Consider the following 16,399-nt stretch of genomic DNA (forward strand, 5'->3'; position numbering starts at 1 on the left):
AGGAAAGAGCAAATCTGAAGATGTGTCCAAACAGGAGGGCAAGAAGCAGTTTCGTGGAAGGGTACTGCTTTATTTGTACATCCACATCCAGTCCAGTCGGTCCTGGAGGAGGTGGATGGCAACCGAGGACATGACCTTGACAATTGTTCAGGACAAAGTTCTAACCTTTGGTGGTTTAGATGAGAATGGCCCCCATAGGGTCATACATTTGAATGCTTGGTCACCAGGGAGTGGAACTGTTTGAAAAGGATTAGGAGGTGTGGTCTTGGAGGATGTGTGTCACTGGAGATGGGCTTTACGGTTTTTGAAAGGCCGGGACAGGTCCAGTGATTCTCTCTTCCTGCTGCCTATGGATCTGGATGTAGAATTCTAACCAGCACCATGTCTGCCTACATGTTGCCATGCTCCCCACCATGATGACAATGGACTAAACTTCAGAAACTGTAAAGAAGCCCAGAGAAATGCTTTCTTTTTAAAGAGTTGCAATGGTCATGGTGTCTCTTCACAGCAATATAACACTAAGACATAGCTTAGCATCCCCTACTTAACTGGTTCTATGCTCCTATGCCCTTAAGCCTTGGAGTGGTTTTGTTAGTTTGCTTTTTGTTTTTAGCAAAACAGGAAAAAAGCCTCTTTTTCAAAGGAATACTCTTTCTGCTTAGTAGCTGAGTGATTTGAGGCTAAACAATAGCTCTCTTAGCTTTTGGCTTTAGAAGGTTTGAGAAAGTTTAGTTTGAACTCAGTAATCTCGGCAGCTCCATTTCAGATCCCAAGTCTCTCAGTCATGTGACTTGGCAACTGGTTCTCACAAAGCAAGACCCAGAACTCCCCATTGATGCCACACATGTGGCAGAGCCTCCTGGGACGAGCTGCATCTGAGTAGCTCAGGCTAGATGACCTATAAGAAACAGACATTCCTGAGATCGCAGCTCGCATAAAAAGCGTGGCAGCGTTTTATTGTTCCAGGCACTCCCTGCAATGAATGCATTAGTTTTCACTCGCAGTGCTCCTGCATTGAGCTTTTCCACCAGCAGATGCTGCTCCTTTTGCAGCAGAGAGACTTAGTGCCTTGACCCCTGACTTCCCTTGTGGGAACAAGCTAATGAGGACTCAGCCTTCTCAAAGCGCCTCCGGTACTCGCCAAGGCTTCAATTCACTTTCCCAACTAGGCAAATGAACTGACAGTCTGGGGTGAAGAGCGGTGAAGAAGAGAGCATAGAATCCTTACCAGGAGCAACATTTAGAGAAAGATGGCATTGCTCCAAGAATCGGAAATTTGCAACATGGTAAAAGTAGGTAGCGGTAACTTAAGGTTCAAGTGAGGATGAAGTGAGAGCAAGGAGGCTTCTGAACCATTTGGAGGACGTGGGGTCAGAGCTAGAATCTGCACTCCACATGTGTTAAAACATTTTAACATGGCCTGTGGGTATCCGGAAAACGGCTCCATAACTCTCGCTACATACTCTATATCTAACCCTCGGTTTATAGAGGAGGGAGTATGTTCTCGCCATGAGCATAGAGCACAAGAGAAGAGGTTAGAACTCCTGACCCCGAGCTGGGCATGCCATCTAGTACAACCCTTAGCTTCTAAAGAGAGGCAGACTATTGACCCAGATGGGGTACTAATGGGTCCAAAGTGTTTGAAAGTCAGGATCAGCCCGCCAGGCCTCCGGAATCCCAAGCAGTGCTCTCTCCCTGGCATAGAGTCCTTTGCCTAAAATGTGGCCAGGGAAGCTTTGTCTGGGTGTATAGGTCAGGCACCCAAGGGGTCACTTAGGGAAAGGAGGAGCAGGTGAGCACAGGGCCAGATCCCTTCCTGACTCACTTTGTTCTGCCTCCAGATTCCTCTCAGTGGCTAATTACTTTGAGTCACCATCTAATCCCAGGCTCTCCCCTGGGGACACTGGCAGGAACAGGACAGCATCTTGAGGAAGGTCAATCCTGGCACAGATAAAGAGCTCTGTGCAAGAAGAGTCCTCAGGAGTACAGGTTACCAAGCTATAACACACAGACTACAATGGACCAAGCACTCTGGGAGTCCATGAAGGAGCCTGTAGGTCCAGGGAGGAAGACCCATAAACAAGATGATCTTGACCTGAGAGGCTGGAGAGGTGCTTAGCAGTTAGGAACATGTGTTGCTTTCCCATAGGACCCAGATTCTATTCCCAGCATCCACACGACTGGTCATAGTTGTCCATTGTTGGTTTTTGACTCTTTGGGGACTCACCACCCAGCTCCCAAATAAATACACAGAGGCTTATTCTTACATATGAATGTATGGCCATAGCTTGGCTTGTTTCTAACCAGTTTTCCTAACTTAAATTATCCTTAACTACATTTTGCCTCTGGGCTTTTTAACTTTTCTTTATATATCTTTCTTTCCATCTTACTTCATGGTGACTGGGTGGCTGGTCCCTGGTGTCCTCTCCTCCATTTCTCACTTTTAGCTCTCTTTCCTAGATTTCTCCTCCTATTTACTCTCTCTGCCCACCAGCCCTTCCTATCCTCTCTCCTGCCTCGCTATTAGACCAATCAGGTCTTTATTAGACCAATCAGGTGTGTTAGACAGGCAAAGTAACACAGCTTCACAGAGTTAAACAAATGCAACATGAAAGAATGCAGCACATCTTTGCATCATTAAACAAATATTGCATAGTATAAGAAAATTAAAACAACTTAATATTCCACAACAGTCAGTAACTCCAGTACCAGGGAATCTGACATCCTCTTCTGACCTCTGATGGCACCAGGCATGCACTTGTATATACATACATATATACATATATGCATACATGCAGGTAAAACCCCATTCACAGAGAATGAGTCAATAGTTTTTTTAAAAAAATTAAGAAAATATCTTGACCATATATCTTTTTTTAAATATGTTTTATTTTTAAACATATTTAAGGCATGCACTTGTATATACATACATATATACATATATACATACATGCAGGTAAAACCCCATTCACAGAGAATGAGTCAATAGTTTTTTTAAAAAAATTAAGAAAATATCTTGACCATATATCTTTTTTTAAATATGTTTTATTTTTAAACTGTGTGTGTGAGAGAAAATGGGTAGGAAGAAGGGGTGGTGGGAGAGGATGGAGGGAAATAGAGAGAGACCAAAAAAGCAAGAAAGCTGGATTGAGAGCACGCACTTTTGCACTTTTGTGCAGGTGAGTACAATGTCCATCGAATCCAGAAGGTGCCAAGGCACTTGGAGCTGGAGTTACAAGCAGTTGTGAGCTGCCCTAATAGGTGCAATAGATGTTCAGAACTGAGTTCTGATCCTTTACAAAAGCAGTCGGTGTTCTCAACTGCTGAGCCATCTCTCCAGCCCTTGACCCTGTGTCTTAAGGAGAGAAGAAAAAACTGGTAGGATCAATGTATGTGTGTGTGTGTGTGTGTGTGTGTGTGTGTGTGTGTAAAAGCATAAATGTAGAAAAATGTTTGGCTGAGTGTGGGAAAACGGCGAGAAGATGAAGAACACAGATGAGCATGGAAGATGGTTGCTGGTACCACAGAGAGCACTGAATTCCTGGGTGAAGATTCCCGCTGTTATTTTTCAGGCTCAAAGAGAGCCATCTATTTTGAGCTCGAGAGTGACACCGAGAGCAGTGTGTCTAGAGGTCTCGTCTGACGGTGCAGGAGACCAGCATCAACCGCCAATGCCATCCCCCACCACTGGTCCACATTAGGACGGGGTCACGACTGAAGTCAAGATCTTCCCTCTGTTGCTGTGGTAAGGAAAGATGCAGGTTGCTGGTCTCTGGGAAGCCAAAGGTTTCCCATGTTAGGGTCCTGTGTCGCCATCCAGACTGGGTGAGAGTCTTGGAGAGAATCTCTCTTGATAGAGTTTTGCTCAGTACTCTTGTGGATACTGTCTGAGGTTACAATGAATGTCTCATGTGTTAACTTCCAAATAAAGGAGCAATAGTTGTGTGCTGGCCTAAGACCCTTGTTTGGTTTCACATTGGTAGAGAATTGAGCTAAAAACCAGCTACAAAAGAAAGAGTGTGGGTGAAATGAAGGCAGTGCCCCTTTCTCCTGGAAGACTGCATACATGTGGACAAAAAGGAACGGGAAGAGTCTGGCAGAGTTGCTGGGGTTTGGATCTGGGAGTTCTCCTGCAGCGCTGCAGCTCTTTCCGGGTGTGGGAATTCTGTCCCTATAATTAGTAACACAGTGCCTCAGTAACTGCGCCTTTTCAAAGCTGACCGGGGGAATGGATTCTTTTTCCAGTTCTAATATGAGAGATGATGTTTATATAAAATTTATTTTGCGCAACTGGACTATCAATAAGAGAGCAGGTTCAAAGTATTTTCATTCTCAATAAAACTCTGTAGCTGAGTGTTGTCTTTTCCTCGGCAATTTGCTCCACCCAAAAAGGAAAAGGAAAAATACATTTCCTAAGCTCTTTGGGATGTGGTCTGTATAAATCTTTTAAAGTCAGTAAGGATTTCTCTCTCTCTCTCTCTCTCTCTCTCTCTCTCTCTCTCTTCTTTCTCTCTCTCTATCATTCCTGTTTATTTTGCTCAGAATAGCTTGGAGCTAAGAGAAGTCTCCTAGGGTCCTGTCTAATTAAGAAGGAAAGTCTGGCCACACACAGGCCTTCACCCAGGATGGCCCCAGGGGAGCAGAGAGGCAGATGAAAGGGCCTGGCCACACAGTGGCAGCCTCCTCGCTTCCTTTAGTGTAGACAGTTGATGGTTTGGTTCTCTCCTTGTTCCTCTCCCTTCAACCAACAAGACATAAAACATGAGCTAGAAACCGAAGGTCATGAACCAAAAAGGTTTATGGTTGTGATGTTAGCGGTCAGCCTGGCTGTTGTCAATCCAGGCTCTACTTCTGTATCCTTATAGGCTTTCAAAAAGTGATTTAAAGTCTCTAGGTCTTTAGTTGCTCAAGTTTAATGTGGATACAATCTAATATATATATATATATATATATATATATATATATATATATATATATACATTTTTATTGATTTTTTTTTACTGAGCTCTGCATTTTTCTCTGCTCCCCTCCCTGCCTCTCCCCTCCCCTTCAACCCTCTCCCATAGTCCCCATGTTCCCAATTTACTCAGGAGATCTTGTCTTTTTCTACTTCCCATGTAGATTAGATCCATGTATGTCTCTCTTAGGGTCCCCATTGTGATACAATCTATCTTAAACATGGTTACTATGAGAATGAAATCAAATGGCAGGCACAAGAGACCAGGGCCAAGTCTGACCCATAGTAGGGCGTGTGAGAATGCCGGGGGCCTTGATGGAGTACAGTGTCTACTGTGTTGTGTTTGGAAGAGTTTTACTGTTCCTTATTTGTGTGTTAATTAAAGTATTCTTTATTTTTATGTGCATAGGTGTTTTATCTGCATGTTATTTCTCTGAACCAGAATATGCCTAGTGCCCACAGAGGCCAGAAACAGCATCAAGATCCCCTGGGGCTGGAGTTATAGAAAGTTCTGAGCCACCATGAGAGTACTGAGAACTGAACCTAGGTCCTTTGGAAGAGCAGCTGAGCTCTTAACCACCGAGCCATCTCTCCATCCTCAGAGGCTTTTTGATCTAGCACTGAACTGGAATTGAATCAATCAGAGGGACTAAGTTTGAGCCTTATTTCTGTCAGGGCCATGCTTTCTTTGTTTATACAATGAAAGAGTTGTGTCTCTAAGGATCCCTTCAGCTAGAAACTGTCAGTAATTCTATCTGCCTGGCTAGAATATTAGTAATCTGAAGGAGCCAAGTCAAGTCTCTTAGGCCCCCAGTCCTAAACACTCTTCCTAACTCATCTCTCAGAGGATTCTACACCAAGCATTTCAATCAATTGCCCAAGCACACGGTGAACGCTCTGCAGAGAGTAAACGGTGACTCTTGCCCTGCCTTCCTCACTCCCATATTACACAAAGGCATCCTTAGGAATGGCTCCTAGCTTAGCTAGCATCCCGTGTTCCATGCGTCTACTCTGAGGCTGACATCACCTGTCTGATACTTAGCACAGTACCATAGTGAGTACCCAGTGATTTCAGAGTATCAAAGTGATGCATACAGGAACAAACAAGTAAGGACAACTTAGAATATTTGTGGGGAATGGTCACCAAATTCTGCTTCTCCAGCCAATCCCAGACCCGGAAAGGCATAGGTATAAGGATGTCTAATTTCTTTAGATGGCTGCCCACATTAATCAAAATATGATCCTAGTGTTATTTGTGGGCACAACTTCAGTTTTTCCACATTAATGATGTTGTAATGATTTTATAACATTTTATAATCTTTTATATTTTTATTTTTATATAAATCTTTTAGCTTTTTATTTTTTTCATCTTTTATTTTTTTAGTTCCTTGAGAATTTCACTATCTGTTTGGGTTATATTCACTTCTCTCTCTACTCCCCTTCTCTCTCCATTCAACTTTGTGTCCTCTGTGTTTTCCTGTTGTTTTTTTTTTCTTCTTTCTTTCCAGTAAAGTCCAATTTGTGCTGTGCATATATTCTTCAGCTGGTGGCCTTCTACTGGGGCTGCTTGGTTCACTTACCAGGAGCCACACTCTTAAAAAATCAACCACCACCACCACAACACCACCAAATATTCCTTTCCCAGAAGCTGCAATCACCAACATCTCCTTAGGGAGGGGTGGGACTTTGTGCCTGCCTCCCCTCTCCACGAGAGGATTTGGCTTGACCTGAGTTTGCACAAGACTTGTGCACGCTGTCATAACCATGGAGTTCACCTGTGCAGCTTCCCTGCTGTGCCCAGGGAACATTGTTTCCTTGTAGTCTTCACTCAGGGCTCTGACTCTTCCAGTCTTTCGACCTCCTCTTCCTCATGACCCCTGAGCCTTGGGAAGAGTGGACGCACCCCCTCCCATCTCGTATCCTGTGAGCATTGTACAGTCTCAGGTCTCTGTACTAGTCACCATCCACTGCAAATAGAAGTTTCTCTGATGAGGTTGACAGACGCATTACTTTAGAGGCATAGCAATGTGTCGTTAATGGTTTTTAAATCTTCTTGCTTTTTAATTTAATTTTAGGTCTTAGGCTGTGCTGGGGATCAAGCCTAGGCTTTGAGTATGTTAGAAGTGCATCCGACCCCGGAGCCACCCTCCCAACCCTTGTCTAGATTTTTAAAATATCTTCTACTTGTTTGCAACTGCTTAGCTTTTGAACTTTACAAGAGGCTTTTCTTGCTTGTTCTGCAAGCTTCGGACAGCTGCTGCGGGAGTTACTGCTTACTGCCAGCCGAGCTATTAGTCACCTTGCTCTTAAGTCTTCCCGACTCATCCGACCCCCACTTCCGAGTCAGCTATATTTTTTCCTCACCTTGTCAAGGTTGTGTAAGAATGATTAAGGCTTTTGTGTTCTGTTTACACACTGATGCCAAACATCGAAAACCAATAAACAGAACTTTTATCTTGATGAATATTTATTTATTTATTCACTGCAGTGAATAAGGGTTATATTTCTAATCTTCTCTATAGGTTCAAGAAGATAGTGTATGGCAAGGGAACTGCTTCGGGTGTCAGCGAGATCATCTGGAATCTCTGTCTGTCTCCCTGTCTCTGTCTTGTCTGTCTGTCTGTCTCCCTCTCTCTCACACACATACACACACATACACATGTATGCACACACACACACACACACACAGAGTTACGTGTCAAAATTGTGTCACATTGACATTATGACTTCTCTGAGACATTCCCAGGCCCCAGGAATTTAATTGCTTTTTTCCCCTTTAATTTGGTTCACACCTGACTCTGCTTTGACACGTCACTCACACGTCTGCTTTGCTCCCTACAGATCTTGACTTCTCTGAATTCGTCCTCCCTGGGCCTGCAGTGCAGCCATAGTTCTGAAACCTCTTTTCACTGGTAGCTACACTATCTTTCGAAAAATTAGAGTTTTATACACTCACATATGTATCTTCTATTACATCCTCTTCCCTCTCTTCAAGGAACCTTTTCAGAGAGTAATTTCCTTGAGGATCTTTGAGTATTTGACTCCTTTTTATTTCACCTTCATTCTTGGCTGACTGGCAGTGTGTCCTGGCTCTGGTTTTCATGTCAGAAAGCACACCTCTGAGACCTGAAGGTCTAGCCTTAGAATTTCCAAGCGTCCGTGTGCCTGAGGAAAAGGCTGATGCCTACTTTACTTGTAATTTCTTTATACTTTCTTTTGCTCTTTGGGAACTTTTAGGATCTTTCTTTTTCAAAAAATAGTTTTATTTTTAATTATGTGTAGGAGTGGGTATACATACGTGAGTGAGGTGTCCGATATCTTGGGGGCTGGAAAGATGATTCCATGGTTAAGAGAACTTCCTGCTCTTGCAGAGGACCAGAGTTTGGGTCCCAGCACCCATTCCAGGCAGCTCACAACTGCCTGTACCTTTTTAAAAACACCTTTATTCATCTTTTCCTCTAAAGTGTCCTGTATCCCTTTTTCCTCCTCCTCTCAAATTCAGTTCCTTCCAATTCCTTGCTGGTCTTCTGCTCTCTGAGGCTGCCCTGGGTCCCCCCAACCAGTCTCTCAGGTGCCCTTGCTTTCTTTGCCCCAGCATGGCCTGGTGTTCCCCCTTCCTGATTGGCATCACCTCAGCCTCATAGAGCAAAAGTGAATCCAGTAGCCAAGTGCCAGGCAATTGTGCCCTTTAGGAAGAGAAGTGCAAGGTGGCATGCCTCCTGTTCTAGCTGAATTGTCTGGGTGGCACTACCCGAGTACTCATTGGTGGATATATTTTTTAGGATCTTTCTTAACCTAAAGCTCTAAGATTTTTTGGTTCAATGCATCCAGAGGCACATTTTTATAAGAACTTATTGGTGGCTTCTCTGGGCTTTCATAATAACAATAATAATAATAACAACAATAATAATAAATAATGTGTTTCCTTCATTTCTCATTTCAGGAAAATGTTTCTGTAATATTTATTTGTCCTACAGTCTTAGTCTTGATTCTTTTAAGGTAATTGTGTCACCTGGCTTGTCTGTCTTTCCTGTGAACGCCTCTTTTTCATACTGCTTTGTTATTGCTATGTGAGGTGATCCTTGATCAGCTCCTCATATTTAGACAGAGACTAGGAAGGCATGTTTATAGGTGGGTCTTATTCCTCATGTTAGGAGTTCCCTGATAGTGGTATCAGGGGCAAGCCATTTTACAGACATCTCTCTCCCTAGTGCTACCATGAAGGATATGCCACTCTGGGCATCAACAATCTCACTCTCCTTGGAATCTTTAAAGAGGAACTCCACTTTCCTACCCCTTGTAATTAAACATCCTACTGTCTTTTCTCCTGGAAAGTGTGATGGATGAGGAGTGGGTACCATATGGTAAACACACAGACCTTCTCATTCATCCTTCTTTCCCTTGCCTTCCTCCCAGGGATCCTCCCTTTCTACTGCTCTCTCAGGTGTGTAGGGAGCCCCCTTTCACATACTCTGAGCCATGCTAGTCTACTTCCTCCATCCACCCTTTCTATTTGTGCTTAAGGAGCCTCCTCTCCTGTTCTGTGGTGAGTCAGTATTTACTCCTCTGTTGAACTCTTAATATACAATGTTAGGAAGACCTCAGGAGGGAAGGAGATAAATGTGTGCTCGGTTACCTTGCTGAGGAAGAAGCCTCTTAATTGTTTTATTTGAGTGAGAACATGAGTAAACAAATGCATGGGAAGATAGGTTTCCATCACATTCAATCAAACATGACTCTGGATCATTGGCTAATCGTTCATAGTGCAACAAACTATCAGTTCATCATTGTAAGCTATAATTCATTCACTGATCATGATGACAATGTTGTTATATGGGTATTAAGGAGCAGCGGAGGTTTTAAGGGCTAGGATATAGACAGAAGTGCTCTATGGTGCATACAGATTTCACATTGACACATGGCCCCAGAACAGCACTGGGGGATAATATTACATTAGCTCCCAGTGTATCCTCAAAGAAAGTAGTCCTGTGGGGTCTTAATAGGCATTGTGAGAAAGTTCTGTGAGCCAAAGAGCCACAGGATTCTTGGAGTCAACAAAACAACAAGCCCTTCTGCTAAAGGATGTTTCAGAACTAAGATGTCAGTAATAGTCTGACTCTCCAGGAATGGACCACAAAGCGGAGCATTACCCAAACCCTCCCATCATGTGTGCTATAGAAGCACTCCTTGGGTGTAGTTCACTCCAGAAATCACTTGCAGAAAGGAAGAGGGAAAGAAATCACAACATGCAAGAAGGCAAGGCAGAGGTGAATGTCTCCATTTCTCTCTACTTCAGTATAGTCTGTATTTAAATATATCGCCTCTTATGCCTTCCATGTTTGTCTGAATCCCAGACCATCTGGCAAATGGGACCCATCCTCCTCCTTATGGCAGAAGCATGCCTGTGGGAGGCCTTCTTTGTACTGGGTTTTATCTGAGGAGACTCTTAATTTAATCCCATATCTGACTTTGGGTATGCCCTTTAAGCTAAGGCAGTCAATAGGTTAATTGCTTGTTGTATTGGGGAAACACTCCAAAGAACACAAGTCCAGGACTTCCCCAAGGACAACTGCACATGAGTGGTGGATCTGGAACTTGGAACAAGGTTTTCAGATTGCTAACCCAAACAAAACCATAGCACTCAGAATCAGTTTGTCCATGATAGGAGCCTATGAGAATGTTTTCAGCCAAATAGCCTATGGTTTGATCAACAGAATTCACTCCATCATTGTCCTCTGCACTCAACTCTCACGACACTGAGGATCGGGACCAGCAATCAATCTCAAACTCTTCATTTGTCTTTCCCTGGTGTTATGAAGACAGGTGGGGCCCAGACACATGGGTCCTAATTTTGAAATAATTCTTGGAAGGTTAAAATGGCCCCACACTGTCTAGGTAGTATTGGAGGTCTGTTTATATGACTCTTTGCCTTGGTCAAAGCATATAGAGTTCCTGGGAGAATTTCCTTATGGTTTATTTTCCCAATCCAAATTCTCCTACTGTACGTAGCCTTGACCTGTGTGTTAATGTATAGAATGGAATTTTGAAGTTTAGAAGAGTAGGTAATGTCATCTTCCACTGGTGTACTTTCCCAAGAGGGGTGGGGTGAATGTAAAAAGCATCAAAGATCTAGAGGTTTCTGGAGAACATTTGGTCCAATCATTTCCTTACAGACAGGGAAAGAGCTCAGTGCAGCTCATGGCCATAGCTATATGCTATGGAAGGCAGCTGGGCAGCATTAGGTTCCTGCTCCAGTGCACTTTGGCTGGCTCACACCATTTCCATGTGAAATATTTGGAATTATTTCTGTTTTCTTTCTACAATAGGACTTATATGGATTGTTGCTCTTGAACTTCACTTGGGCTAGAAGTACTTTGAAGAGAAATGATATTTACTAGCCTTTGAAATCAAATAATTAGAAACCAAGTGGACTCATTAAGCGAAGTAAGGAAGGTGTAAAGAGGTGACTTTTCTTATTAGTCATAACACAATGAGTCAGGTTGTAGCGCAGAAGTATTGACACATTTGCACATTTAATAAACCTCTATAAACTAAAAATGAAAAACAACCTCTGAGGTCCAAGTTAATTGAGGCAAAGTTTCCCTAGAAGTCATAAGACATATTTATGCCCATGTGCATAATGATATTTGTATTTTGGTATATGTAGACAAATATAAAGACAGATAAGTACATGTATTTATATTTCCCCCCATCTCTATAGACATACATCTGTGTGGATATGAGTATGTTTTTATATATCTCGCTTCAGATCTCAGACTGTGTTAAAAAGAATAAACTATTTTTTTTTAGAGAAGCACATGGCTGTTTTTGTTTTAATACACAGGCTTTCACTTAGGGAAAGGAGGGAAAGCCAGTAACTTCTGCATACTGAATACATGTCAGCAAGCAAAGATAATAAAAGCAAAACAAATAAATAGAAGGAAACAGAAGTTAAAGTGCTGAGAAACCCTTTTCTCCCCAAGAGCTCATTTTGGTAATCCTCGAGGAAAGAGAACAGCACTTGATCTGACAAGAGGGGAAAAGGGAACGGAAAGAAAATGAAACGATTTAATTCCTTCAGAAAGCAAGGGGAAGGAGAGGTAAGAGCATCTGCTACTAAATGCAAAGGAGGGGATGGAGTTGGAGGACAAAGTGGCTCACCACTTTGCAGAGAAAAGCACAGGGGTTTTCTTTTCACCTATATTCACAGCTCTGGAACCAGGTTGTTCAATCTGTACTTTACCTCCCAAGATGTCAAAAGTAGAAGAACCTTCCACGTGCCTTGTTAAATGTTAGCAAAGAGGTAGCAGATTTTGCTACATTTTCCTGTGCATTCCATTGATTATTTTTAGTAGAAATTTTAAAAGAATTTATTTTCTTTTTAAATTGTGAGTGCATGTCTATGTGGGAGTATATGAATGTGAGTACTGTTGCTTACAGAGGCCAGAAGAGGGCCTCGGATCGACACGAAATGAAGTTACAGGTAGTTGTGAGCTGCCTGATGGATGCTGGGAACTGAACTCAGGTCCTCTGCAAAATCAGTACTTCTTTTTAACCACTGAGCTTTCTTTTGCAGACCATAATTAAATTTTTTAAAATCACTGTTTCTGTCTTTTTCCTTGCAGGAGCCTTGCAAGATCCCAGATTTACACTGATGTGTGAGTTGTCTCTCTAGTTTCTGACGTGGGCATACATACATTTCACACACATGTGCCATACCCACACTCATACACCACACTCACATGCATGCAAGCACACATACCAAAGGAAACAAAGAATTATACAGCCGTTTCAAAAAACAGAATATCTTGAAATTTATGGTCTACAAAATTATCAATAGCAAATTACACAGTTTACTCCCCCAACACCCACGCCAACTTTCTTTTTTCTTGTCTTTCTCATTTGCTGAGATTCATAGTTGAAAAAGTAACTTGGCTTAGTCATCTTTCCTTGCAGGTGGGAGTGGCCAAGGGACAGTTGTGATCAGAGAAATACAAGCAGCCCTGAACTGACTGTGCCAGTTTCAGCAAATGAAAATACAAGATTCCTATTCGACACCATCTTTGTTAGCGTTTCTATTGCTGTGGTGAATGAAGCACCATAATCAAAAGCAACTCGGGGAGGAAAGGGTTTATTTTATCCACAGTTTCATAGAACAGTTTATCATAAAAAGCCGTGAGAGTAGGAACTCAAGTAGGGCGGTGCTGCTTACTCTTTGCTCCTTGTGGCTTGCTCAGCCTGCTTTCTTAACCCAGGACCACCAGCTCAGGGATGGCCCCACCCACAATTGGCTGAGCCCTTCCCCATCAATCATTGATTCAAAAGTTGCCCTACAGGCTTGCCTACAGCCTGACCTTGCTGAGGCTCTTAACTGAGGTTCCCCCCTCTCCAATCACCCTAGCTTGTGTCAAGATGACACCAAACAAGCCACCACTGATGCGATGCCCGATGAATCACAAACAACATTTTTAAGGCAAGCGTTGTAGGAGGCACGCTGACGCTACAAAGACCACTGTCTGTTTATTGGAAACTCACATTTAACTGGGCGTTTTATGCTTTGTCTGATACTGGATGGAGATGTGGGGAGAAAACTTTCCTTTTCTGATTCCTCCTCCTCCTCCTCCCCTCTCTCATTTTTCTTCTTTTTCATCCCTGGAATACGGACATAATTCCTGGAGGTGTGCCACCTGTCTACAAGCATGAGGTGACATGGAATAGAAAGCACATATAATATAGGAAGGCAACAAGGGCCATGCCACCAACGGCGGTGTTGGTTATTCCCACTGGGTCTCAACTGCCTATGCCAGGCGTTCAATTTTCTTTTCCCTGTCTAACATTTTATTTCTTCTTATAAGTTAGCACACAAAACAATGGGTTTCAATTTGACATTTCCATATATATGTATGATTGTACTTTGCTTTTATTCTCGTCCCCCACTACACTCTGAATCTCTCGTTTCTCCCTTTATTTTCTGTTTATATAATATATATATATATATATCAACTAGATTCTACATATGAGAAAGAATGTGATATTTGTCTTTCTGTCTCATGCTTATTTTACTTAACAAGATGATCTCCAGTTCAATCCAGATTCCTGCAAATAACTTAACTCCATTCTTCTTTATGGTTGAATAAATTTAATATATATATACACACACACACATATATATACATATATATATATTTATGTAATCACATTCTTATCAGTTCTTCTGTTAATGAATATCTAAGCCAGCTCTGTCCCTTGGCTAGTAAGAATAAAGCAAGCATTTCTATGGTGTGCTGATTTCGGTTCCTCAGGCAGAGGCCCAGAAAAGCTCCAGCTGGAGTGTATGCTAGATTTGTCTTTAGTTTTTTTTGACATCTGTTTTCCATGGTGGCTTTACCAGTTTACATTGCCATCAGAAGTGTTGAAAGACTTTAATTTTTCTATATCCTTACCAGAATTTGTTGTTTGCTTCCTTGATTGTGGCTTCTCTGACTAGGGTGAGACAGAATCTCAAAGACTCAACTGATCCCAATAAAAGAATCCTCTTTGTGTTACAGCTGACGCCCAGTGTAGGGCTCCCCATCACAAGCTGGCCACTAGCACCCAGTGCAAGGCCAGGATCAGGCTCTTTCCTACAGACGTTCACTGGGTAGATAAGGAAATGATAAAAGATGGTAATTCATTTATTTTCCCGTATCTTATCTAAAATAGAGTCAGACTTCATTTTTCATGTTGGAGAGGATGTTTTCCCTCTTTGAACTGAATGATGGCTACAGAAATATTATTTATTCCACAAAACAAATCAATTTTTGAAATGCCTGGAAGTTTGGGCTCTTAAGTTAAATGTTTTTCAAATTGTAGTTTGTAACCCATTAGTGAGCCATTAAATCAATTTAATGGGTCATGGACATTATTAAATATGAAGTGGAAGGAGGAGACTAGCCGGAGAAGAAAACAGATGAAATTTAGAAATATTTTTACTGTAAATATCCTTTGGGAAAACATGCTTCTCATTCATCTGCATGTAGATACACACATACACACAGAAATACACACACAGATATACACATACACAAATATACTATATATCTACACACACACACATACATATACACACATACACAAATACACATACATATACACACACAAAATACACATACATATACACACATACACACATACACAAATACACATGCATACACACACATACACAAATATACTATATATATATACACATACACATATACACATACCTATACACACATACACAAATACACATACATACACACATACACACATACACAAATATACATATATACACACATACACAAATATACTATATATATAAACACATCACATACCTATACACACATACACAAATACACATACATATACACATACACAAATACACATACATACACACATACACAAATATACTATATATACACATATACACAAATATACTATATATACACACATACACAAATATACATATATACACACATCACATACCTATACACACATACACAAATACACATACATATACACGTACACAAATACACGTACATATACACACAAATACACATACATATACACACATATACACACATACACACACGTGTCTCATGTTGTTTTATAAATGAATTATACTTTTGAAATAATAAAAGCCAGTCTCAGGATGAGTATCATTCATTTGTGGAAATGACATTGGTCCAGCTTTGGGCCCTGGGCCACCCCTCATCCTCTGGAGAGGTCATCAATTTGGGTAGCTCTTGAGGTTTAGCAAACTCCCTCCTACAAGCAAACTTAACACAGCAAAGAGAAGTAAATGTTCTCTTTAGATGTTACCCAAATGGGCAACTGAGTAGCTAAAGTGTTGCTGAAGGAGGTGATGACTGAGGCTGGGAAGGTGGGTCAAGTGGGAAACTGCTTTTTACACAAGGTTGTCACGCGGGTTCTTGCAGAAGTTAGGCTGTGGTGACAGGCACCTCCAATCCTAGTAAGGAAGACAGCAGAACGATGGAATTTACTCACAGTCTAAGAAAACTGGGAGCTCTAGGCTCCGGGAGATACTGAATCAAAAAGATAAGGCAGGAGGCGATGGAGGAAGACACGGACGTCAGTCTCTGTACACATGCTCACATGTGAGTATGCATGTATGTGTGTACCAGAGCATGTACACGGTCACACAACAAACTCAGGAACTGAGCTCTCTATTTGATTTTAATTAATTTAAACTTTAAAAAAATGAACATATTGATTATGCTACTATAAAACTATGGAACAATCTGGGCATGTGACACTAATTTTTGAAATACATATTTTATGAAATACAGATGAAATATTTCAGTCACAGATTTCGCTTCAAATAAAAATGTGATGCCAGTATAAAATGCACACTGAAAAAATAATACAAATACTTTGTTAATAATTTAAGACTTATTAACTTGT

At 41.6% G+C, this 16,399-nt stretch overlaps 1 protein-coding gene across 1 annotated transcript in view; it reads right to left on the reverse strand.

Annotated features, from left to right (window-relative positions):
* Alk (ALK receptor tyrosine kinase) overlaps positions 1 to 16,399 on the reverse strand; it is a 737,647-nt gene that overhangs the window by 339,811 nt on the left and 381,437 nt on the right. The window lies entirely within an intron of this gene.

Source organism: Microtus oregoni, unplaced genomic scaffold (assembly GCF_018167655.1).
Source record: "Microtus oregoni isolate MIOR12 unplaced genomic scaffold, Mior012 000036F_ref0000092, whole genome shotgun sequence".
Taxonomy (NCBI): Eukaryota; Metazoa; Chordata; class Mammalia; order Rodentia; family Cricetidae; genus Microtus; species Microtus oregoni.